Source organism: Mauremys mutica, chromosome 1 (assembly GCF_020497125.1).
Source record: "Mauremys mutica isolate MM-2020 ecotype Southern chromosome 1, ASM2049712v1, whole genome shotgun sequence".
NCBI lineage: Eukaryota > Metazoa > Chordata > Testudines > Geoemydidae > Mauremys > Mauremys mutica.
The window spans coordinates 253,218,224-253,245,716 of record NC_059072.1 but is presented as its reverse complement, the minus strand read 5'-3'; the positions used below and the strand labels follow the sequence as shown (position 1 = coordinate 253,245,716).

General features: G+C 41.5%; 1 protein-coding gene across 1 annotated transcript in view; it reads right to left on the bottom strand.

Moving 5' to 3' along the window:
• RASA3 (RAS p21 protein activator 3) overlaps positions 1 to 27,493 on the bottom strand; it is a 198,257-nt gene that overhangs the window by 40,232 nt on the left and 130,532 nt on the right. The window lies entirely within an intron of this gene.

The following is a 27,493-nucleotide window of genomic DNA, read 5'->3' as shown; positions in this document are numbered from 1 at the left end:
TTATATGTATAGTTGAGATTACATTTTCTATTGTGCATTACTTTGCATTTATCAACTGTGACAGGGTCAGGCCAGATAGCTACAGGAGAGTGTTAGAAGGCAGATAGATTAGTCCCAGATTAAGTAGATCCCTTTTCCCTGGGTAAGGTAACAGGGGCAGTTCCAGAACAAGCAGGAACTTGCTGGAAGCAACTAAGGCAGGTAGGCTAATTAGGACACCTGGAGCCAAATAAGAAGAAACTGCTAGAATCAATTAGCACAGGCTGGCTAAATCAGGGCACCTGAGTTAAAAAGGACCTCACTTCAGTTTGGAGTATGCATGCGAGGGGCTGGGAGCAAGAGGCCCTAGGAGCTGAGAGTGAGAAGACATCTTGCTGGAAGACTGAGGAGTACAAGCATTTTCAGACACCAGAAGGAAGGTCCTGTGGTAAGGACAAAGAAGGTGTTTGGAAGAGGCCATGGAGAAGTAGCCCAGGGAGTTGTAGCTGTCGTGCAGCTGTACCAGGAGGCACTATAGATAGCTGCAATCCACAGGGCCCTGGGCTGGAACCCAGAGTAGAGGGCGGGCCTGGGTTCCCCCCAAACCTCCCAACTCCTGATCAGACACAGGAGGAATTGACCTGGACTGTGGCTTCTACCTGAGGGGAAGGTCTCTAGGCTGTTTCCTGACCCACATGGTGAATCTCTGAGGTGAAAAAATCTGCCAATAAGCGCAGGACCCCACCAAGGTAGAGGAAGAACTTTGTCACACAACCTTGAATTTCATCTGCCATTTTGTTGCCCAGTCACCCAATTTTGAGAGATCCCTTTGTAACTCTTTGCAGTCTGCTTTGGATTTAACTATCTTGAGTAGTTTTATATCATGTGCAAATTTTGACACCTCACTGTTTACCCTTTTATTCCAGATCATTTATGAATATGTTGCGTTTAAACTAAACACAAAAAGGGCCATTTACTGCAGAATAAAAATGTCCACACAGAGAGTAATATTACTTCTTAAACATTTTAACTATACCAGTTTAACTATACTAGTATAATTATACTAGTATAACAGAAAACTTTCCCATGTAGACAAACCCTAAGTACAGGCACCGACTTCTAATTTTCCCCAGGGATGTTCAATCCCTTGCTCAGCTCCAGAACCCACCCCCACTCTAACCCTTCCTTTAAACCCCTACCCTGCCTCTTTCTGCCCTACCCCTGCCCTGCCTCTTTCCGCCCCCTCCCCTTACCCTCACAGTGCCTCCTGCATGCCACGGAACAGTTGTTCCGCAGCCTTCAGGAGGCGCTGGGAGGGTGGGGGGAAGAGTTGATTGGCGGGAATGCTGGCGGGTGGAAGTGTGGGGGGCAAGAGCTTGGCTGCTGGCACCCACTAATTTTGGAGCACCCACGGAGTCGTACCTATGACCCTAAGCCAGGGGTAGGCAACCTATGGCACGTGTGCCAAAGGCAGCACGCGAGCTGATTTTCAGTGGCACTCACACTGCCCGGGTCCTGGCCACCAGTCCGGGGGGCTGTACAATTTAATTTTAAATGAAGCTTCTCAAACATTTTAAAAACCTTATTTACTTTACATACAAGAATAGTTTAGTTATATATTATAGACTTAGAGAAAGAGACCTTCTAAAAATGTTAATGTATTACTGGCACGCAAAACCTTACATTAGAGTGAATACATGAAAACTTGGCACACCACTTCTGAAAGGTTGCCGACCCCTGCCCTAAGCCCTTCTGGGCTGGAGTGTCTTTTTATTTGCATTGTAAGATACCTAACATACTTTATTCTTACTATTTTTCCAACACCTCAATGTACAGTTTACTAATGTACAAAAATAATGCTAAGTTTGTGACAATTAATAAAAGAAAATTCAAAGTTACAGCTAATGTTCTTTAACTTTATCCACAGGCGTAGGAATTTGGAACATATGGTATGTAATGTCACATGCTGTTTTACTGCAGAATTCCTGTAAAAGTGTAATAAAGATGTGTATATATACAGAGTTGGCCTTAATTTAAACAACTCAGCAAAAATGAGGAAATTTTTCAAATCTTAATGTTATTAAATAACAATTCCCATGGAAGGACAAATTTCATATTTTGAACTAAAGCCAGACACAGTACAGTTTTTAAAATACCAAACCTTAAAATATTTACTCCTTGGCAAAATCTTTATATGGTTCTGAATACTCTGGCGAAACTGAAGTTCAAGATCAACAGAAGCAGACACCTTGCCTAGAAGGAGACATATTGGATATTCACCTGCTGGTTTTATTTCTGCTCTGCGCTATGACCTTTTTATGTATGCACCTTCTGCATAGACAAGAGACTTAAGAAGTCATCTACGGGTCTGACTTAGCAGCCTGCTGACACTGCAGAGTGTTGCCATATAGGAGCTGAATTCGAGCCACAAATTCTGCGCTGAGCAAGTTGGAACTGGAAGACTCCTCTTATTCCCACAAATCAGAGAGCATATGGAGTGGTTCCTCTAGTCTAGAGGAAGTAGAAATAGGGGCACATGTTTGGAATTATTTTAAGCATGCTAAAACCAATCACCTTCAGCAAGTTCTACTTTTTAAATTCAAATAGCACAGATATTACTAAGAGTGTGACCAAACCACATTCCTAATTGAACTGAACAATTATTAAGGGGAGAAAAGCCTACTCCCACTCAAAACTATGTACCAATGACAAACACATGCCCACTCTGCTTTCCCTTAAGGATGGCCAAGAAAATGAAAGGCCATCTCAAGACGTTTATCTCAGGGAGCAGATTTTCCACTGTTCATGAATGGATCATTTCCAATCCAGCTCTCCTGCAATACAGGATGAAATATCAGAAGTCTAAGATGAAAGCACACCCGTGGGCATATAGAATATTCTGCCCCTTTTAGTAGGAGTACTTCTAAAAACCATGAAGGCAGAGCACCACTTGAACAGTCAAGATGAGTTTGAGTTCAAGTGTAAATGTTCTGTTTCTTTTGTGTGTGCAGAGGGAATGAGAAAAGCAAAAACAACCTTGAAAGAAAGAATATGTAGAAAAACAGGAAACAGATGCTGACATAAGCTGCTCCAATGCCTCTCAGGTAATTTAAAAGCAGTTAACATCTAAGGACAGAGAAAGTATGCAACAGACTCGAGTTTCTGATTTGAGGGAGGGGAAAGGAAGCTTGAAGCAAGGCTAATTATTGCTCCCACATTTTGTTGAGCACCAGTGAGAGATGCAATAAAATTCAGCAACGCACAACAGGGTTTAATTCACAGCTTTAGTGCACTTTCACCAGCTGTGAAAAAATGTTGTAACTGCAGAACTGCTTTGAATTATGAGCCTCTTTCTTTTGTCACAAGGAAGTTGTCAGGTAAATGAATAATCCCACCTCTGCCAGTTGCTGCAATCCACAAGCAGCAAAGGTGTTAGAATGAATAGCTGCAACTTTGTTCTAACAATCATATTAAGATCTGATTCTGCTGGATAAAACATATCAGTGTAAAAACTACACAGAACACCCATTCACTTCTTCTATAAGGCAATGATGGTGGCTGGGCACCAACTTAAAAAAATCAGTCAAAAATGAAGTGCTTTTACCTTATTTGCAAAATTAACATTAACATTACTTATGAGTGCTAGATTAATGAATGGAAATGACAAGTTAAGCAAGGTATTTGTACCTAACACAAGTTGTGTGACTAGAGAGACCCAAACACAAAATGTCTGGCTGCTGTTGCTAGACCCTTTCCAGTCCAGCTGATAGTTACTGATTACTGTTAGAGTCTATAGCTCAGCTGATAGTGACTGAGCTACCCCTTGCAACTACAGAAGTTGGGCTAGAGTGGAGTTACTGGTGGGCCATGTGAGAAAACTCTTAATGCAGCTGCCTCACTATTTTCTGCTTGTGGTTTATAAAATTAGCAGGTTTCAAAGAACAAGAACAAAATGATTTCAGCTTTCAGTGTGGTTCATAACCTAAACCGTTGCAAGGGCAAATTCCCTAAAGAAAAACATACACACACTTTAGAAATAGTCCCTGTTCTTTACACTGAGTGATACTAAAATGCATGGGGATAGGAAGGTAAAGGAAGGATAAACATTTCTGAACAGAAGACAAAATAGCTCACATTTGACAACATTAATATTTCTGCTGCATGTGGGCTTTCAATCATGAGGTGTGATCACTACCAATTGCCTACATAATAGCGAATGGTGCTGCCTTTATAGTTTCCCTATGCAGTGAATCATTCAGCAGAGCTACAGAAGGCAGCAGAGTAATCCAAGCATGTAGACTCCCTATCCCTTCCTTAAAGGAGAATCAATTATTTGAAAATGACATACCTTTCTCGTTATTCAAGGGTGCATGTTGTGTGGGTACATGTGTGTGAAGGAAAAGAAAGAGCAATATTCATAAAGTAGTTCCAGTTTGAGACATTGGGTGAAATCCTGGCTCCATTCAAGTCAAAAGCAAAACTTCCCTTGACTTGAGTGGGGACAAAATTTCACCCATTTTAAATGTGCACTATCTTAGTAGGGAAAGGGCTGCACAGTATTCCTTGTTTCCTTCACAAAGTTTTCCATATGAATATCTGGGAGCCTCGGGACACTGAGATTTTTACACACACAATGCATAATATCTTCCATGGCATGGTATGTCAACCTAGTTTCTACTTTTGGCTTACTAGTGGAGTATAGCCAGATGACCTAGGCAAATACTAAAGGCAAATTATTCTGATTCTTCTCCTAAAAAACCCTAAAAATTCCATATTAAAAAAAAACCAGGAGAGAAATCGGGAAATGCCAATGCTAACATTACAAGCCAGCTTTAACTTTGCCCTCCTTGTTTGTGTACATTATGACCTAAATTCAGCAAAGTCCTTTACCATGTGCCTAACTTTAAGTGAAATTTTACAATGCTACCGGGACAATATAATCGTTGGGAATCATTAAGAAAGGGATAGATAAGAAGATATAAAATATTATATTGCCTCTATATAAATCCATGGTATGCCCACATCTTGACTATTATGTGCAGATGTCGCTCCATCTCAGAAAAGATATATTGGAATTGGAAAAGGTTCAGAAAAGGGCAACAAAAGTGATTAGGGGTATGGAACGGCTTCCATATGAGGAGAGATTAATAAAACTGGGACTTTTCAGTTTGGAAAAGACGACTAAGGGGGGATATGATAGAGGTCTATAAAACCATGACTGGTGCGGAGAAAGTAAATAAGGAAGTGTTATTTAATCCTCCTCATAATACAAGAACTAGGGACCACCAAATGAAATTAATGGGCAGCAAGTTTAAAATAAACAAAAGGAAGTATTTTTTTCCCACAGTGCACAGTCAGTCTGTGGAACTCTTTGCCAGAGGATGTTGTGAAGGCCAAGACTATAACGGTTAAAAAAAAAGAATAGATAAATTCATGGAGAATAGGTTCATCAATGGCTATTAGCCAGGATGGGCAGGGATGGTGTCCCTAGCTTCTGTTTGCCAGAAGCTGGGAATGGGCGACGGGGGATGGATCACTTGATTACCTGCTCTGTTCATTCTGTCTGGGGTACCGGGCATTGCCCACCGTCAGAAGACAGGATACTGGGCTAGATGGATCTTTGATCTGACCCACTATGGCTGTTCTTATGTTCTTAATATACAAAGATAGGGTGACCATAATTCCCGATGCTGAATACGGGACACCTGGTAAAATTACTGGTATTCAAGTGACTTCAATGGCAATCAATCAGAACTATGTAGTACAAACGTTCAAATTAACATCAAGTTGACTGATCCCTGTTAAGAAATACTGAGTAGTTAGATTCTTTTTATTTACCTTCTTATCTTTAAGGCTTTAGGGTTCATAGGGGAGAGGTGATACACACAACTGCGGCTGCGGGGTGCTGTGGAGCCTGCAGGTCTGGGGTGTGAATAGGCTAGAAATGGCTTCCCCCACCACCACTCCAGAATTTAGCTGAGAGGCAGAGCAGCTTCCCCACACCAGTGCTGTGCGGGGCTTTGGCACATGCAGGGCTCGGCTCCTCCAGGCCAGCGCCACGGGCCAGAGGGACTTGGGCTTTCCCAGGACGCCAGCCCAGCCAGAGGCAGTGGGGGAAGGAAGGAGCCTGCTGGCCAGGCTCTTGGTGAACTGAACGCTCCAACCAGGGGCTGGTTCTCTGCACAGCGCTGGGAGTGGGATGTGCCCTGCCGGTGGGGATATGGAGGAGCAGCAGGGTTGGGGGAGGGGGGGGCGCGAAGGGGCAAATCAGGGAGAGGAAAGCGAGAGGGGGAGCCTGTAAAGGCCAGATTGGTGGGCAGCAAAGTTGACACGTAGCTGACTGCCACCTGGCACATGCCCATACTCACCAGCAACCACAGCTCACAGCGCGCAGCCAGTGCTGGCCGGAAATGGGATGGGGGGGTGGGGCCTGCTGGCCAAGAGCCAGCACGTGGGGGTGGGGGGACTGTGTGACAGACCAGCAGGGGGAGCAGTCAGGCCCTGCACACTGCAGCTTCGGTCAGCCACCAGCCTTGCACACCCACCCCTACCGTCAGCCACTGGACCTCCCCACACTCACCGCTGGTGGGTGGGCAGCTGGCGAGCAGCAGGACCCGCCAGTACTGATGGAGGGTGGGGAGGGAGAGACAGAGACAGAAAATACGTGACAATTTGCCCGTTTTTAAGAAAAAGTCAGGATGCTTGCTGGAGGGCTTAAATACGGGACTGTCTCTTTAAAAACTGGATGTCTGGTCACCCTATACAAAGACAATGCATAAAGTATAATGAATAAATAAAGGGCTAATGTAAGAGAAAAGTGAGTTAAGACAAAGTTATTAGGAAAGAGGAATCAATATTACATTAAAACCACAATAACAAAATCTGATGAAATTTTTAATTAAATTAAATGCAAAAGAAAAATAACACCAACACTTGTATAACTCTAACCTGACCCTATTTCACTGAAGAGATGTCCTCTAAAGTGGACTTTTTCCAGAGTTTCAATTTGTAAAATAAGAGTTTAAGGATTTTTGACTCACATGGATTTTTTTTTCCATTTTTCTGCTGCTAATAATATGAAAACCAATGAGAGAGGTCTCCACATTGTGGCTCAAAATACCAAGGCTGGCTCCTAATAACAGCTTTAGAAAGATATTTAAAAAAAATGCACATACACACAGGACCATCTGGCATGCTAAATAAAGGAAGGAGAATAAAAACTGTGTGTCAACCATACCGTTCTCGCAGGACAGGCAATTAATTCATTAGCAGTTTAATCATTTTATGAGTCAATTATAAAAGAGCTGTAAGCTCCCTTAAAGACAAATAAGAATAAAAAGATATTCTGTAGTGTTAATATAAAAAAAATCTAGTTAAATTCTTTTAGTTGAAGACACCTCAAGGCCATTAATGAGGACACATGCAGGAACACACAGATGCTTAGTGGAATTTTAAACATGTGCACTTAATGACCATTACATCTGCCTTGGCATCAGTACTACATTTTATTACATGGAATAACAGTTCAAGCATGAGAGAGCAAAGAGAAATTACTGGTGAGGAGAAGGAAAGATTTTTAGAAGAAGCAGATTTTCGGAGGAGACAGAGACTCAAATGCAGGTAGCAGCATGACAGAAAGTGCAAAGCAAAGTGTGTGAAAAGAAACAAAGGGAGTAAAAGGTAAGAGGAACGGAAGCAGCATACTGAATGAGTAGGGGAGTAGGAGGGAATAGAGCCGAGATGTGAGGAGAGATGAAATTATGTAGGGCCTTGTAAGTGAAGTGAAGTATTTCCAGTTGGATGTAGGAAGACAGGAAACCAGGTATTCAAGGAGCAGGTGACCTGAAAAGAGCCACTGTAGTGGCATTTGGGATAAAATGGTGTAGTTAGTGGGGAATGTAAGAAGAGAGAAGGACAGAATGGAGGTGGTTAAGGGATAAACAAGGAGAGAGATGATCCGAGCCCAGACAAAGGTTTGAGCTATGGGGATAGTGGATATGGGCAATATTAAATAGAAGGAATGAGGGACTCTATATATGGGAGCAGAATGAAAGGAAGAATCAAAATTAAATAGAGGTTGAGAGTCTGGGAGATGGCAAAGATGATATTGTCATGGCAGGTGTCACCAGCTGGCACTGCTTCACAGAAGTCTTCTATGATCTTTTTCTTAGCTTGAGAAGATATTATCAGTCTTTGGAAGATATGCCATGTGGTATTAGTTTGGATATAATACAAGGTTCAAGGTAGAAGGAGCTGTGAGAGCAACAGGAGAGTTTGTGGTCTGGCTTGGTCTCCAACTGGAGTCAGTCTTTGAGGCAGAGTTCTTCCCTGATACTGGGTTGTTAGTCCTGAAGTGTATGTTCTGAGGCTCCCAGATATTCATATGGAAAACTTTTTGAAGGAAATAAGGAATACTGTGCAGCCCTTTCCCTACTAAGATAGTGCACATTTAAAATGGGTGAAATTTTGTCCCCACTCAAGTCAAGGGAAGTTTTGCTTTTGACTTGAATGGAGCCAGGATTTCACCCAATGTCTCAAACTGGAACTACTTTATGAGTCTCAATGCGTGGATGAGATGATGGTGTAGGAAGGAGGGGTTTAGATTTATTAGGAACTGGGGAAACTTTTGGGATGGGGGAGCCTATACAGGAAGGATGGGCTCCTCCTAAACCAAAGTGGAACCAGACTGCTGGCACTTAACATTAAAAAGGTTGCAGAGCAGTTTTTAAACTAGGAGATGAGGGAAAGACGATTGCTGCAGAGGAGCACGTGGATCGGACAGAGACTTCTCTTGGAGGAGAGTTTATTGATAGAGATTCTCTAGTTTTAGTCAGGAGGAGAGGATGGAAGAGGATAAAGTATGGGCCAGATCAGACAAGAAACATTCACATAAAAAAGAATTTGACACATCAGAAAAGAGCAGACAAATAAACAGTGACAAGTTTTTAAAGTGCTTGTACACAGATGCTAAGAAGTCTAAATAATAAGATGGGTTAACTAGAGTGCCTTGTGTTAAAGCAGGATATTGATATAATTGGCATCACAGAAACCTGGTGGAGTGAGGACAATCAATGGGACACAATCATTCTGGGGTACAAAATATATCGGAAGGACAGAACAGGTCGTGCGGGAGGTGGGAGTGGCACTATATGTGAAAGAAAATGTAGAATCAAATGAAGTAAAAATCTTAAATGAATCCACATGTTCCACAGAATCTCTATGGATAGTAATTCCATGCTCTGATAAGAATATAACATTAGGGATCTATTATCGACCATCTGATCAGGACAGTGACAGTGACTATGAAATGCTAAGGGAGATTAGAGAGGCTATCAAAATGAAGAACTCAATAATAGTGGGAGATTTCAATTATCCCCATATTGACTGGGAACATGTCACTTCAGGACGAAAAGCACAGACAAAATTTCTCGATACTTTAAATGACTGCTTCTTGGAGCAGCTGGTATGGGAACCCACAAGGGGAGAGGCAATTCTTGATTTAGTCCTGAGTGGAGCACAGGATCTGGTCCAAGAGGTAACTGTAACAGGACCGCTTGGAAATAGTGACCATAATATAACAACATTTAACATCCCTGTGGTGGGAAGAACACCTCAACGGCCCAACACTGTGGCATTTAATTTCAGAAAGGGGAACTATGCAAAAATGAGGAAGTTAGTTAAACAGAAATTAAAAGGTACAGTCACTAGAGTGAAATCTCTGCAAGCTGCATGGACACTTTTCAAAGACACCATAACAGAGGCCCAACTTAAATGTATACCCCAAACTAAAAAACACAGTAAAAGAATTTTAAAAAGAGCCATGTAAAAGAAGCAGTGAGAGATAAAAAGGCATGTTTTAAAAAGTGGAAGTCAAATCCTAGTGAGGTAAATAGAAAGGAGCATAAACACTGCCAAGTTAAGTGTAAAAATGTAATAAGAAAAGCCATAGAGGAGTTTGAAGAACGGCTAGCCAGAAACTCAAAGGGTAATAACAAAATGTTTTTTAAGTACATCAGAAGCAGGAAGCCTGCTAAACAACCAGTGGGGCCCCTGGACGATCGAGATAACAAAAGGAGTGCTGAAGACGATAATGACATTGCAGAGAAACTAAATGGATTCTTTGCTTCAGTCTTCACGGCTGAGGTTGTTAGGGAGATTCCCAAACCTTTGTAGGTGACAAATCTGAGGAATTGTCACAGATTGAAGTGTCATTAGAGGAGGTTTTGGAATTAATTGATAAACTTAACATTAACAAGTCACTGGGGCCAGATGGCATTCCCTCAAGAGTTCTGAAAGAACTCAAATGTGAAACTGTGGAACTATTAACTATGGTTTGTAACCTGTCCTTTAAATCAGCTTCTGTGCCCAATGATTGGAAGGTAGCTAATGTAACGCCATTAAAAAGGGCTCTAGAGGTGATCCCAGCAATTACAGACCAGTAAGTCTAACATCAGTACTGGTCAAATTAGTTGAAACAATAGTAAAGAATAAAATTGTCAGACACATAGAAGAACATAAATTGTTGGGCAAAAGTCAACATTATTTCTGTAAAGGGAAATCGTGTCTTACTAATCTGTTAGAGTTCTTTGAAAGGGTCAACAAACATGTGGACAAGGGGGATTCAGTGGACATAATGTACTTAGATTTCCAGAAAGCCTTTTACAAGGTCCTTCACCAAAGGCTCTTATGTAAATTAAGTTGTCATGGGATAAGAGGGAAGATCCTTTCACGGATTGAGAACTGGTTAAAAGACAAGGAACAAAGGGTAGGAATAAATGGTAAATTTTCAGAATGGAGAGGGGTAAGTTCCCCAAGGGTCAGTCCTAGGACCAATCCTATTCAATTTATTCATAAAAGATCTGGAGAAAGGGGTAAACAGTGAAGTGGCAAAGTTTGCAGACAATACTAAACTGCTCAAGATAGTTAAGACCAAAGCAGACTGTGAAGAACTTCAAAAAGATCTCACAAAACTAAGTGATTGGGCAACAAAATTGCAAATGAAATTTAATGTGGATAAATGTAAAGTAATGAACATTGGAAAAAAATAACCCCAACTATACATACAATATGATGGGGGCTAATTTAGCTACAACTAATCAGGAAAGAGATCTTGGAGTCATCGTGGATAGTTCTCTTAAGACATCCAGGCAGTGTGCAGCGGCCGTCAAAAAAGCAAACAGGTTGTTAGGAATAATTCAAAAAGGGATAGAGAATGAGACAGAGAATATCTTATTGCCCTTATATAAATCCATCATATGCCCACATCTTGAATACTGCATACAGATGTTGTCTCCTCATCTCAGAAAAGATATACTGGCATTAGAAAAGGTTCAGAGAAGGGCAACTAAAATGATTAGGGGTTTGGAACCGGTCCCATATGAGGAGAGATTAAAGAGGCTAGGACTTTTCAGCTTGGAAAAGAGGAGACTAAGGGAGGATATGATAGAGGCACATACAATCATGAGTGGTGTGGAAAAAATGAATATGGAAAAGTTATTTACTTGTTCCAATAATATAAGAACTAGAGGCCACCAAATGAAATTAATGGGCAGCAGATTTAAAACAAATAAAAGGAAGTTCTTCACACAGCGCACAGTCAACTTGTGGAACTCCTTGTCTGAGGAGGTTGTGAAGGCTAGGACTATAACAGGGTTTAAAAGAGAACTAGATAAATTCATGGAGGTTACTGGCTATTAGCCAGGATGGGTAAGGAATGGTGTCCCTAGCCTCTGTTTGTCGGAGGGTGGAGATGGATGGCAGAAGAGAGACCACTTGATCATCGCCTGTTAGGTTCACTCCCTCTGGGGCACCTGGCCTTGCCCAATGTTGGCAGACAGGATACTGGGCTGGATGGACCCTGGGTCTTACCCAGTATGGCCATTTTTAAGTTATGTTCTTTAGTTGACTGAAAGTTTAAAATACAAAATTCAGCTTTAAAATAAAACAAACAAAAGTTGCAGAACTACCAGGATGGAAGCTCAGCTCATTTATTTTTTCATCTTTACCCTACTCCCCCAAAATCTGCACTTTCTGTGCCTATACAAGTATAAAAACAAAGTTCTTTTTAACTCCTTAGGTGTATAGATATCTTACATATTTTATAATTTTTTCTTGATTTTTTCATGTAGATTCCCACTTCACATAATTTGCAAATGTAGTTAGAGTACTGCAGGAAATACATCTATTTTAATAAAAAAAGAAAATAATTCACATTTAGGAATATAAATAAATCAATGATTATTAATATACATAGAAAACAATCAATGGTGCTTCTAAAATGGTACACAAAGTCCACAGTCTTCTGGAGACCACATCTGGTATCTCCTGGTTCATGTAAAGCAGATGTAACTGCTGACAGTACAGAAGTGAAATATTGTGTCTTCAAAACATAAACTGAAATACGTAAAACTCAAACAACTTTGGCTGCATGCATATGAGTAATTAGTAGTCAAAAAATGAATCATGATTAACCACATTGTTAAAAAATAATAGAATACCATTTATTTAAATATTTTTGGATGTTTTCTACATTTTCAAATATATAGATTTCAGTTATAACACAATAGAAAGTGTACAGTTCACTTTATATATTTTTTCTTACAAGTATTTTCACTGTAAAAAAGGAAAATAGTATTTTTCTATTCACCTAATACAAGTACTATAGTGCAATCTCTTTATCATGAAAGTTGAACTTAAAAATGTAGAATTATGTACAAAAAACTTGAATCCAAAAATAAAACAATGTAAAATTTTAGAGCCTGCAAGTCCACTCAGTCCTAATTCTTGTTCAGCCAATTGCTCGGACAAACAAGTTTCTTCCTCATGACACTATGGTAGGTGGCATCGCAAGATATTTACATGCCAAATATGCTAAAGATTCATATGTCCCTTCATGCTTCAACCACCATTCCAGTGGACATGTGTCCATGCTGATGATGGGTTCTGCTTGATAGCCAGCTAAAGCAGTGCAGACCAATGCACGCTCGTTTTCATTATCTGAGTCAGATGCCACCAGCAGAAGGTTGATTTTCTTTTTTGGTGGTTCGGGTTCTGTAGTTTCCACATCAGAATGTTGCTCTTTTAAGACTTCTGAAACCATGCTCCACACCTTCTCCCTCTCAGATTTTGGAAGGCATTTCAGATTCTTAAACCTTGGGTCTAGTGCTGTAGCTATCTTTAGAAATCTCACATTGGTACCTTCTTTGCATTTTGTGAAATCTGCAGTGAAAGTGTCTTAAAATGAACAACGTGCTGGGTCATCATCCAAGACTGCTAGAACACGAAATAAATGGCAGAATGCAGGTAAAACGGAGCAGGGGACATAAAATTCTCCCCCAATTTGTTCAGTCACAAATTGAATTAACATATTTTTTTTTAAATGAATGTCATCAGCATGGAAGCATGTCCTCTGGAATGGTGGCCGAAGCATGAAGGGGCATACAAATGTTTAGCATATCTGGCACATAAATACCTTGCAATGCCGGCTACAAAAGTACCATGCTAATGCCTGTTCTATCTGTTAGGGTGACCAGATAGAAAGTGTAAAAAAATCAGGACGGGGGTGGGGGGATAATAGGTTCCTGTATATGAAAAAGCCCCAAATATCGGGACTGTCTCTATAAAATCGGGACATCTGGTCACCCTAGTTCTCACTTTGTGGTGACATTGTACATAAGAAGAGGGCAATATTATCTCCTGTAAATGCAAACAAACTTGTTTCTCTTAGTGATTGACTGAACAAGAAGTAGGCCTCAGTGGACTTGTAGGCTCTGAAGTTTTACATTGTTTTGTTTTTGAATGCAGTTATGTAACAAAAAAAACAATAACCCCTACAACTGCAAATTGCACTTTTACAACAAAGAGATTGCACTACAGTAAGAGGTGAATTGAAAAAATATTTATTTTGTCATTTTTACAGTGCAAATATTTGTAATGAGAATAATATACAATTTGATTTCAATTACAACATGGAATACAATATATGTGAAAAAGTAGAACAAACATCCAAAATATTTAATAAATTTCTATTGGTATTCTATTATTTAATGGTGCAATTAAAACTGTGATTAATCGCAATTAATTTTTTAAATTTAATTGCATGAGTTAACTGATTGACAGCCCTAGTAATTAGAGAGACACTGATCTTGATTAATAACTTTGTATTATTAAAGGGGACTGATCTCTAGTTAGATGCAATACTTTCATTAATGCATGCAAATTGAACTGATTCATCAGCAATACTTAAAGCTGATGACAATAACAACCTACTATGTTTTATGACTTCTCAGAGTAATGCAGGCAAACTATACAACACTTGCCCATTCTCCTCTCAAAACTAATACGTGTGTCAAAGTTGACACAAAAAAAGGATTTTATGCCCTCTTAATCAGAAAGTAACCCAAAAAAGCCCCCAGAAACACATCTCCTTGTTATAAGACAATATGCTGCAACTCAGCGGGTAATTAGTGAGAGAATTTCAGGATGACTCAACCCTACATTAAAGACTGTGATTGTTTTTAATACAGTTTCTAACAAACAAAACAAAAACCCCACCCAAAATGTAGCAAATCAGGAAAATACCATTGTAATTGACATTCAACAGTATAATCCCAGGTACCCATTCTCTTGAAAGTAGATAGCAGATCTGTAATAACATTAGGAAAGTAAAATAAATAAATAAATACATAAATAAATAAATGTAACCCATAGTTTAGTGGGACTGAGTTAATGCAATCTTCTTTCACTGCTCTGACAGTTCAAAGTGAATCAGGTTTGTAAAGTTCTGTTTAATTCACAGTATTCATAGGACCACAAGTAAGACTTTCCTTCCAAACAAGAACACCACACAGACAAAACCTGCACAGTTTTAATACATTTTCCCAATAAATTAACTCTAAAAAAAATCCTCAATATGCTTGGCTTTACAGAAATACAGGCTAAACAGGATTCATGAACCACTAAATTTAGGAAATTTTCACCAGTCACAGAATGCTGAATTACATATTTTGTTCCCCTCTCCCAGCACTTTCCACAGCTCCTATTATCCCACTTTCTATATCAGGTAAATGACAGTGAGCTGCATGTTTCTGAACATTCTCAGTTGCACTGCTGGTCTAGAATACAGAGCTAGGCTCCAAACTGATGGGTCTGTCCATTTATAAGGGCACTTGAGAAGAGCCATATCTCCCGGAGATTATTTTATACCTTCTGCTGCTCTATGACTCGAAGATGCACATTGTACATACATACAAGAAGGCACTACTAGCAGACATCAGAAAAGAACATGTCAAGTCATGTCACACCATGGAAAACCTAAAAGGAATGGCTCCAAACACAAAAAGCTTCCACTAGAAGTAAAGCTTTCCTATTGTTGCATCTTCCTGCATTATAACTGGACAAACACGGATTTAAATATTAAAAGTAAAATAATTGTTCGGGTACTGCAAAAATGCCCACATGGGCTGACCCTGCCTGATGTCCCTTATTTTTTAAATGCTCTCAACATGGGTGCGGCAGGGAATAGTGTTCATGATTTGCTAAGTGGTTCTTCTCCCCTCTAAGTGGCTACTGAAGCACTGCCCTAGCACAGTGCCAGGGAGCAGTCTGCAGTTGGATATGCAGTCTTTCAAATAAGACATTAAATGTCTTGACCAGTTGGGGTTGTTAGACATTCCATGGCATTTCCCCTACAACAAAAGTAAGGGTATTAGCCCTGGTGTCCTGGCCAACTTGAAATGTTAACATTCTGTTGAACAAGTTTCCAGTTGGATACAATATTCTGTTTTGCTTCTCCCCTAAAAGGGCATTGACTTCTTCTGAGCCCACTTAAAAGCCACCATGTTCCAACCCAGAGGAGGATGTACTTCATTTGTGAACGAAGTGATTTTTGCATATTCCCTGTTCTGTGCAGCTTTGTAAAGCACTTTGGGATCTTTTAGAGTGAAAGACAATGTAAATATAAGACTTTTTGGATTACTTATTTAAATCTTTTAAAAAAACATTTAAAAACACCATTCAATCTAGGGCATGGTCAAGCAGCTATTCTGGCATAACCAGACTTAATTAATATCCTATATTACCTGCATAATTTCAGTTATTATACAAGCAGCTCAGATCCATGTTCATATTAAAGAAATTTTTAAAGCTTCAGATATATTATGCACTTTATAACTAACTCACTAGTTTTCTCCATAGATTTTAAGGCCAGAAGGGACTATGTTTTCATCTAGTCTGACCTCCTGCATTACCTGAGCCAAAACCCTCACCCGATAATTTCTGCATCAAACTCATAACTTCTGTTTGAGCTAGAGCATATCTTTTAGAAAGATAACCCAGCTTTTCTCTCTGATCTCTTTTATTTATAGTAAGTTTAGGTGTTATTTCTAACAAGAGTAGATAAGAACATAAGAATGGCCATACTGGGTCAGACCAATGGTCCATCTAGCCCAGTATCCGGTCTTCTAACAGTGGCCAGTGCAAAATGCTTCAGAGGGAAAGAACAGAACAGCAAAATTATTGAGTGATTTATTTGCTGTCATCCAGTCCCAGCATCTGGCAGTCAGAGGCCTAGGGACACCCAGAGCACGGGATTGCTTCTCTGACCATCGTGGCTAATAGCCACTGAGTGACCTATCCTCCACAAACTTATCTAATTCTTTTTTGAACCCAGTTATACTTTTGGCCTTTATACCATCCTTTGGCAATGAGTTGGACATGCTGACTGTGCACTGTGTGAAGTAGTACTTCCTTATGCTCATTTTAAATCTGCTGCCCATTAATTGCACTGAGTGACTTCTGGTCCTGGTTACGTGAAGTAGTAAATAATACTTCCTTATTCACTTTCTCCACACCATTCATGATTTTATAGACCCCCAACCTTAGTCATCTCTTTTCTAAACTGAATAGTCCCAGTCTTTTTAATCTCTCCTCATATGGAAGTTCTTCCATGCCCCTAATCATTCCTCTTGCCCTTCTCTGTACTTTTTCCAATTTGAATACAACTTTTTGGATATAGGGTGACCAGAACTGCCCTGCCACCATGGGCAGTGGTGGATTTACAGGGCCCTGTGCTCAGGTTCATTTTTGGATAAGGAACTGGTTAAAGGGGAGACTATAATGGGTCATACTGAAAGGTGAACTGTCAGGCTGGAAGGAGGTTACTAGTAGAGTTCCTCAGGGATCGGTTTTGGGACCAATCTTATTTAATCTTTTTATTACTGACCTTGGCACAAAAAGTGGGAATGTGCTAATAAAGTTTGCGGATGACACAAAACTGGGAGGTATTGCTAACACAGAGAAGGACCGGGATATCATACAGGAAGATCTGGATGACCTTGTAAACTGGAGTAATAGTAATAGGATGAAATTTAATAGTGAAAAGTGCAAGGTCATGCATTTAGGGATTAATAACAAGAATTTTGGTTATAAATTGGGGACACATCAGTTGGAAGTAACAGAGGAGAAGGACCTTGGAGTATTGGTTGATCATAGGATGACTACGAGCAGCCAATGTGATATGGCCATTAAAAAAGCTAATGTGGTCTTGGGATGCATCAGGCGAGGTATTTCCAGTAAAGATAAGGAGGTGTTAGTACTGTTATACAAGGCACTGGTGAGACCTCATCTCGAATATTGTGTGCAGTTCTGGTGTCCCATGTTTAAGAAGGATGAATTCAAAATGGAACAGGTTCAGAGAAGGACAACTAGGATGATCCGAGGAAGGGGAAACCTGTCTTATGAAAGGAGACTCAAAGAGCTTGGCCTGTTTAGCCTAACCAAAAGAAGGCTGAGGGGAGATATGATTGCTTTTTTATAAATATATCAGAGGGATAAATAACAAGGAGGGAGAGGAATTATTTAAGCTTAGTACCAAATGTGGACACAAGAACAAATGGATATAAATTGGACACTAGGAAGTTTAGACTTGAAATTAGACGAAGGTTTCTAACCATTAGAGGAGTGAAGTTCTGGAACAGCCTTCCAAGGGGAGTAGTGAGGGGCAAAAGACATATCTGGCTCCAAGACTAAGCTTGATAAGTTTATGGAGGGGATGGTATGATGGGATAGCCTAATTTTGGCAATTAATTCATCTTTGATTATTAGCAGGTAAATATGCCCAATGGTCTGTGATAGGATGTTAGATGGGGTGGGATCTGAGTTACTACAGAGAATTCTTTCCTGGGTGCTGGCTGGTGAGTCTTGCCCACATGCTCAGGGTTTAACTGATCGCCATATTTGGGGTTAGGAAGGAATTTTCCTCCAGGGCAGATTGGAAGAGACCCTGGGGGTTTTTCGCCTTCCTCTGCAGCGTGGGGCACGGGTCACTTGCTGGAGGATTCTCTGCACCTTGAGGTCTTTAAACCACCATTTGAGGACTTCAATAACTCAGACATAGGTTAGGGGTTTGTTACAGGAGTGGGTGGGTGAGATTTTGAGGCTTGCCTTGTGCAGGAGGTCAGACTAGATGATCATAATGCTCCCTTCTAACCTTAAAGTATATGAGTCTATGAGTCCTTGGAACCCAGCCAAGAAAAAGAATATTCTCTCTTATCTCCCCCCACCCCTGTTTTTCATTCTTTATCTTCCTCCTATAAGTAAAGGAAGTAAATGAAAATAAAGTGAGGTACCTTGATTGTTTTTGTAGTCTAACTTATTTTTCCACAGACCACTTGAAAATCGCTGAGGGGTACTTTTAAAAGTAAAAAAGCGTTGGGGTGCGGGGTCTGGCCAGGACTTATGGTGCGGGAGGGGGCTCAGGGCTGGGGGGTGCAGGGTCTGGCCAGGAGTTAGGGTGTGGGAGGGGGCTCAGGGCTGGGACAGGGAGTTGGTTTGGTGTGAGGGGTGCAGGTGGGGATGTGGGTGGGGGGAGGAGTCAGGGCAGGCAGGGTGTATGTGAGGAGGTGCAGGAGTCAGGGCTCGAGTACAAGGTCTAGGAGGGAATTAGGGTGTAGGAGTGGGCTGGGGTGCAGGGTCTGTCCAGGAGTTAGGATGCAGGAGGGGGCTCAGGGTTGGGGCAGAAGGTTGGAGTGTGGAGCCCTTACCTGGGGCAGCTCCCATTTGGTGCGAGGGGTGCAGGTGGGAATGTGGAGGAGGGGTGCAAAAGCTCCCGTTTGGTGCTCAAGGTGGGGGCGTGGATGTGGGGTGGTGCAGGAGTCAGGGAGGGCAGGGGGCTGGGGTGTGTGTGAGGGGGGTGCGGGAGTCAGGACAGGGAGCTACGGGTGTGGGCTGGGGTCGTGGGGGTGCTACCAGCCCCCTGCCCCAGCCCACCCCAGCCCATTGCCCTGAGCAGCTCACAGCAGGCAGCTGCGAGGGGGGGAGAGAGGAATGTGCAGGGGGAGTGCAGGGGCCCCACCTTTGCTCTGCCCTGCCCCAATTCCACCCCCTCCCCCAAGGCCCTGCCCCTTCTCTGTCTCCTCCCCTGAGTGTGCTGCAGCCCCGCTCCTCCCACTTCCTTCTGGAACAACTGAGCTGTTTGGCAGCGAGGAAAGCCCTGTAGGGGAGGGGCAGGGATGCGGCACACTCAGGTGAGGAGGTGGGGAAGAGATGGGAGAGGGCGGAGCTTGGCTGCTGATGGGGGCGGAGCCTGCAGCAGGAGCCAGCAGGACCAAGCTTCTGCCCCCACAGCTGCCTGGCCCTGGGGCCCTCTGTCATGGGGCCCCGTGCCAGGGCACCCTGTGTTTCACTGTAAATCCGGCTCTGAGTATGGGCACTCCATAGATTTATATAGTAGCGTAATGATAATTTTTATCTTATTATGTATCCCTTTCCTACTGGTGCCTAACATTCTGTTAAGCTTTTTTGACTGGCACTGAACATTGAGCAGATGTTTTCAGAGAATTATCCACAATGACTCCAAGATCCTTTTCTTGAGTGCTAAGACCTCATCATTTTGTATGTATAGTTGGGATTATGCATTACTCTGCACTCATCAACACTGAATTTCATCTGCCATTTTGTTGTCCAGTCACCCAGTTTTCTGAGATCCCTTTGTATCTCTTCACAGTCAGCTTTGGTCTTACCGATCTAGAGTAGTTTAGACTCATCTGCAAACTTTGCCACCATACTGTTTACCCCCTTTTTCAGATCATTTATGGATATGTTGAACAGCACTGGTCCCAGTACAGATTCTTGGGGGACACTGGTATTTACTTCTCTGCACAGTGAAAATGGACCATTTATTTCTACCCTTTTGTTTCCTAACTTTTAACAAGTTACTGATCCATGACCTTCCTTCTTATCCCATGACTGCTTGCTTAAGAGTCTTTAGTGTGGGACTTTGTAAAAAGCCCAAGTACACTATATCAACCGTATCACCATTGTCCAAATGCTTCTTGACTCCCGCAAAGAATTTGAATAGGTTAGTGAGGCATGATTTTCCTTTAGAGAAGCTGTGTTGAGTCTTCCCCAACAAATCATGTTCATCTAATTATCTGATAATTCTGTTATTTTACTATAGTTTCAGCCAATTTGCCTTGTACTAAAATTGGGCTTACCGGCCTGTAATTGCCAGGATCGCTTCTGGGAACCTTTTTTTTTTTTTTTTAAATCGGCATTACATTAGCTATATGCCAATCATCTGGTACAGAGGCTGATTTAAGCAGCAGGTTACATATCATAATTAGTAGTTCTGCAATTTCATATTTCAGCTCCTTCAGAACTCTTGGGTGAATACCATCTGGTCCTGGTTGACTTACTACTGTTTAATTTATCAATTTGTTCCAAAACCACCTCTACTGACACCTCAATCTGTCACATTTCATCAGATCTGTCACCTAAAAAGGATGGCTCAGGTGTGGAAAGCTCCCTCACATCCTCTGCAGCAAAGACTGATGCAAAGAATTAATTTAGCTTCTCCACAACAGCCTTGTCTTCCTCGAGTCTTCCTTTAGTCCTTTCATTATCCAGTGCCACCACTAACAGGCAGGCTTCCTGCTTCCTATGGCCTTTAAAAAACTGTCTGTGTCTTTAGCTAGTTGCTCTTGAAATTCTTTTTTGGCCTGCATAATTATATTTTTATACTTGACTTCACTAAAGGTAAAAGATTTTCAAGGAAAAGTTTGTTTTTTTAAGTTGGATCATATCCCATAACATTGCTCCTGTGAGAATTCCATTAAAACAAACATGGTACATGCTGGTGAAGATGTGAAAATAACCACATTACAATTTTTCCAGGATTAAATTGCCTAGCTGCATTATGTTATATATTGCACACATTAAAGAGCTATTTGATGCAGGTCTGCTCTTTAAATGGGCTCACAACACATTTCTACCTACCTACACTCAAAAGGAATTCAAAAGCTCCCTTTGCTTGACATTAGTTATGACAAAGAAACTGCAGGTAAAGGATACAACAACTCAGTATATTGTCAGTAATGAGTTGCAAAAGAAAACTGCACACATGATGCCATTTGTAAAGTAGCGGTCTTTTCACTTACAAAGTGTAAAACACAGAAGTAACGAATGATACTAAAAAACTGACTTTCAGTGACAGCATCCTAAATTTTCCTTGCTTTCTACTGAAGTTTTGGATAGAATTTTTAGAAGTGGCCACATTCTAGACCACAGTGTGCTTAGTACTACATAAGTGTACAATGGGTAGGGTGCAAGCAGCTTAACTTGCAGTCTGTGAATAAGGGCCAAGCAGGCCCGACATGTAGGAGGGAGTCTGCTCTTCACAGCAAGGGCTCTGACTAGCATTCTGCCTCTCAGTGCTTCTCAAAGCATGGTGTTGTTCTACACTGCTCTCAACACAGGGCTGTATCTTAAAGGCATCACAGAGATCTCTGGCAGAGACGTCCTTTCCCGTGACACACACAGCATCTTGGGAATGGTACTGCTGAAAACCGATCAGTCTATCTCCAACTTTAATGGGGAGGTGAGTTGGAAGAAGGAGGGGAACACATGGCTGAAATCCCCCACCCCCAAATAAGTTAACATGCAAAATTGAATGGCAAAGCAACACAACTGTTTTGTACAAACATTAACGTTAATGGGATTTCTGATTCTACGCAGTTAATTGTACTTTTCTGCTTTTACATACTGAACTGTGCATTAATACACAAAAATACAATATTCTGGGTTTACATAGTATTTTGATTTAGTCTGATTTGCATCATTTCTGTTGATAAGCTGCAAACTGGAAATGTGACAAAGTGATTTCTTTTGCATAACTTTCCCTTTCCTGGCTATTTCCAATTACTACAGCGGAATTGTCAGAGTGAAAGGATGCTGTGCAATTATTGACCCATAACTGCACATGTACATATGCAGTTCCCTCCACTCTGATTGGCACTGGGAGTCATGTATGACTACTTCTCAGTAACGGTATGTATGCAAACTCCTTAATTCTAGACAGCCAAAGAAGTGTGTAATCCTTATAGAGCTATTTCTCAGCAAAACCTATAGAGATTATGCAAAGACAAGTGCGATGGCAAACTACGGCCCTCAGAACTCTCCGGTTCAAGTATCAATAGCAAACATGGCTGCCTTAGCATTTGAACTATTAACCCTTCTCCACTCCCAATAAACTATTCCTATCACCCCAAATAACTTCAGAGATTACATTTAATTTATTCTTTAAAGGATTTATGCATGAGTTATTCAACTTTCATTTATTAACTCTGAATAGGTTAACTACTGCATAGAACAGGAAGCACACAAGTTATTTAAATAACATTGGCACTTCGTGTTGAAATAGACTGCCTTAGAATAGACCAGTTCCTGTCTAGCACTCCAAATGCAGCCTTACACATAATGCACAGGCTGTTCAGATGATGGCTTGATCTCACCATGGTGCAGGCTTTAAAATAGTCTCTGCTTGGGGTGGATTATTGCTGAAAGGCCTAACAGACGCAGTGTACTTTTAATTAGGGTTATGAATAAGAGGATGTTTGCTGGAATGTAAGAAAAAGGAAAGAGTTTCAAGCATAAGGGGGTGGCATCAAAGGAAGATTGGATACAAAACTGGGAAAAGGATGCAAAAGGAAGATTGACACTTAGACCTGGTCTAAGACTAAGGTGTCTTAGACCAGGTTATGGGTTGCTGGTTATGATTATGCTGTCTGTATGTCTGTATCATTTTGTAGTTGAAGTTATGAGTATTGGATCTATACTGTCTGTATTTCAAATTTGTGCTGTGCTTCTGGGTGACATCCCAGACAAGTTGGTGTTAGCTCTGCCTAGCCTGCTTGATGGTCCCATTAAGGACCATTAGCTACACAACTGACCCATTGAGAAGAGGCAGATCGCCTTGTAACTCAGCAAAATATGCAGGAACTTGCCCATGTGACTGCAGACTCCATCTTGCTGTAATTTTCCACAGTAAGAACAGAGAGGTGTTCTTACACCTGGGAAAGCCTATAAAAGGCTGATGCCTCATCTCCATCGGGTCTTCAATCCTGCTTCTTACCTCTGGAGGGACTTTGCTAGAAGCTGAAGCTCTGAACAAAGGACTGATGACCCATCCCAGCGGAGGATGTACTCCAGAGACTTGATTTGAACCTGCAGTTTACTCCATCACTGCTACAAGCCTGAACTAAGAACTTTGCCATTACTGTATGTAATTGATTCCATTTAACCAATTCTAGCTCTCATCTCTATCTTTTTCCCTTTATGAATAAACCTTTAGATTTTAGATTCTAAAGGATTGGCAACAGCGTGATTTGTGGGTAAGATCTGATTTGTATATTGGCCTGGGTCTGGGGCTTGGTCCTTTGGGATCGAGAGAACCGTTTTCTTTTATTGGGGTGCTGGTTTTCATAACCATTCATCCCCAGGACAAGTGGGACTGGTGGTGATACTGGGAGACTGGAGTGCCTAGGGAAATTGCTTGTGTGACTTGTGGTTAGCCAGTGGGGTGAAACCAAAGTCCTTTTTGTCTGGCTGGTTTGGTTTGCCTTAGAGGTGGAAAAACCCCAGCCTAGGGCTGTAATTGCCCTGTTTAAGCAATTGGTCCTGAATTGGCACTCTCAGTTGGGTCCCGTCAGAACCGCATCGTCACAATGAGAGATGAGACAAAAGTAGGGGTTGGGAGCCTGGAAGGAGAGGATGAGGAGCATGAACTTAATTCAACCTGCAGAATGGGCAAGATGGTGGAGCTTTCAAGGATGATAGAGAAGAGAAAGAGAGGGCTTGGTTGGGTGGCAGGGAAGAAAACTCTTATCTTACTATGGATGTGCATTTCTCCTCCAGCCCCATATTCTATCCTGCATACCTTGGATTGGAAAGGACTTCTTTTACAGTACTTCAATTCTGCACTGTCAGATACCAGATGCTATCTGGTTTAATCTCAGATCAAGTGTTTTTTTCAATTGGTTATGAAACACACAAGATTAAAAACAAGCCCAAGGTGCAGTTCCATAGCAAAATGAAAGAAAAAGGCATATTTTAATGTAGTGCCTGTAGTTTTCAACCTTCTTCCATTTGCGGACTCCTAAAAAATTTCGAACGGAGGTGCGGGCCCCTTTGGAAACGCAAACTGTGGTCCGTGGACCCCTACCATAGAAGTCTTAAACTGAAAGCTGACTGACTAGAATTCAGCTATAATGTTACACATGCTTGGCATGGCATTTGACGCAGTATGAGAAAGGGCAATAAATTGTGGGCTTCTATGGTAATGACAACACTTTCGGGTTTTGACCTGCAGGTGGGGGTACGGACATACTTTTGATTAATCAGAAAAACCGAATGCCTGTTCTGTGATCTGAAACCTTATTTTCCATAGTCACTTTTCACAGACCCCTTAGACATAGTCTGTGGACCCCCAGAGGCCGGTGAAGCACTGATGTAGGGCATGCTCTCATGAAAGGGAAGGTCATGACACATTTTAATGGATGCTTACGTTTACTGAAAGTGAAACCCTGAGATTGCTTTATGTTAGTAGTAGTTTTTAGTGGATACAGACAAAAGATAAAATCCTTGCAAATGCGGCCAGGAGCACTGAGTGATGCACGCATTAAACTGGCTAAGTCTTTTTGTTATTGCTATATATAAAAAGCAGCCGTGGTTACTAATGCCACACAAGTTAAGTCTGTCAGCAGTGTCATTTATAAACACACTTCATGAGCTACAACTCAGCTGTACAAATTTGTTGTTGGAAAAGAACAAAAGCAGCAGAAGAAAAAGCTTTCCAAGAACAGATGTTTTCAGGCTTTTTTAACTTACAAGACAAGGCATGATGGAGCAATCTGGGGACAGTGAATAAATACAGACATTTAAATAAATAATTACAGACATGGGCTGGGGTTTTCAAAGAAGCCAAAGGGAGCTGGGAACCTAGCTCCCATGCAGCTTCAATGAGACTTAAATGCCTAATTCCCATAGGAACTTTTGAAGTCAGAAGTATTACTTTTGACTGTCTCTACTGGTGTGGCCAAAGTAAGGCTCATGGATGTCTACAATGGAACCTACTGCCCCCCTCCCCTATTAAGATGCAGATGGACATAACTCCAGGTCCCAGCATGCAACATTGAACTGTTTGATCAAGGAGGAAGGCCACTTGGACCAAACTGGAGTATCATATACTGAGTCCTATAGCCTCTGTATTTCCTGGAGCAAACAAGAGGTGTTGGCATATGGGATTTTCAAAGAGGCTCTGCATGCAGCCAGCCACCTGTGCACACTAAGTGGTGGTGAAGAGGCATAGCCTCAGGGACAGGTGCACACCACCTTTTTCCAGAACTGAATGGGACGTGCTTATGGGACTTGGTTGCATGCGCCTCAAAGTTCTGGACTAGCAGACAAAAAGAAGTTCTCCAATCCCCCTTTCAATGGCCACTGGGCCAGCTACTGCCAAAAGGGAAAAAACAGCAACTAAATGTGTGCAGAGGAACAAGGAATGTGTGTGTATGGGGGGCATACAGTGCTGTGCAATATGTGCACAACAGTAGTTAATACATATTAATGTGACATGTATGGCGCAGGCCACACAGCCTTATGCATGTTTTATTTTTCATTGTGGGAGTGAGTCTGAACTATGCACTCAGGCCAGAATCATAGCTGAATGGGCTGCAACTTCACACACTCTTTATAGGATGAGCCTATGACTTAAGTCTCTCCCCTGTGTTTAACTTTAGAGAATCACAAGACCAACATTCTGAGGGTTGGATTAGGAGGGAGCAAGATGCCGGCTGAAAACTCCCTCAAACAAAGCCAGTTCCTTCAGGGCCCACTGCAAGTCCACAGTAGGGTGATGAATAACTCCCTAGAGCAGCATGGGAGCATAAGCTAGAGTTCTTATTCATTTATAGGGGGAGCGACTGGGGACACCACCAGCCTGAATCTGTATTTTTCTAATCCACTAATGCTTCTCCTTCTAATCTCTGTGACAGATCCAGCCTGGGAGACTGTGTGGTGGCAATTGCCAGAGCCACCACAGAACGCTGATAAACCACAACAGCTTAGTGGTTTAGGGCTAAATGACAGCATTGAATGCTTCCAGGGGAGAAGTTACACGTTTTCTTTGTTTCCTTTGTAGAAGCTAAGAAAGCCTAAAGTGCTTTATGGGTTTTATTTTCTTTCCCTACTGTTTAAATATTCAGTGCACAGCACTTCTAAGGATCCATTTCATTGACGTTTTATTTAGATAAAATGCACCTGTCCAGCTTGATGCTGATGGTGTGTTCCAGCAGACCAAGGCCCCAGCTGCTTTCAGGCCTGGCAAAACTAGAGGAGGTGGCAGCGGCAATGTGCACAAAGGCAGAAGGCAAGGTGTGTTGACAAGAGACTGATCTTTATTTCCTCATGCCAGTGAGTATGTCTCAGTGGGTAAAAAGGGTGCATCAGGTCTCTGGCCAAGCCTAATTTTCAGTCTGCCGGCACAAACATGTATTTGTCTTTTGACAACCGGCACTGTTGGGAGTACAGAAAGTTTGCTCACATCACAAGTTTTTTTGAAAATCTGGCCCACTGGATGCAGCCTTCGGTCTCCTGGGAAACTGCAAATCTGGATTGTTCTGGTCTATGTAGTATATAAGAGTATTTATAGAACAGCTCCAACCACTTATTTCAGGACAGTTCCTATCTTCTAAATACTATTGTTAAAAATAATAAACTACAAACAATCCTGTTAAACAACATTGGCGTTTAAATTAAATCCACAAAAGCCAGGAAATGAAGAGTTAAATGAGAAAGCCTGGAGTGTCAACCTGATCTCACAGAGTCTGGCTATTGCAGAATACTATACGGCATGTGTAGGGATAATACAAAAAAATTAGCACTACAGAAAAAGCTGAAATAAAAGAAATAAAAGGCATGAGAAAAGCTTTAAAATGTGATTTGCTGAAAAATGCCAGATGTAATCATTTTAGGTTCTCTTTCACATATGAGAGCTTTATCTTATTTGCTCACTAAAAGTACAATCTCAACCTTGCTTTAAGCACTTCCATGTCCTATTCGCAACAAAGCCAAGAGCCTTGACAGATCTATAATGGTAGTTCCATTCTTCTATTTCATTGAGTCTCTACTTTTCATTCATGAACTATTTCATAAAAGGAAGGTTCCACCCCTCCCTTCCCAC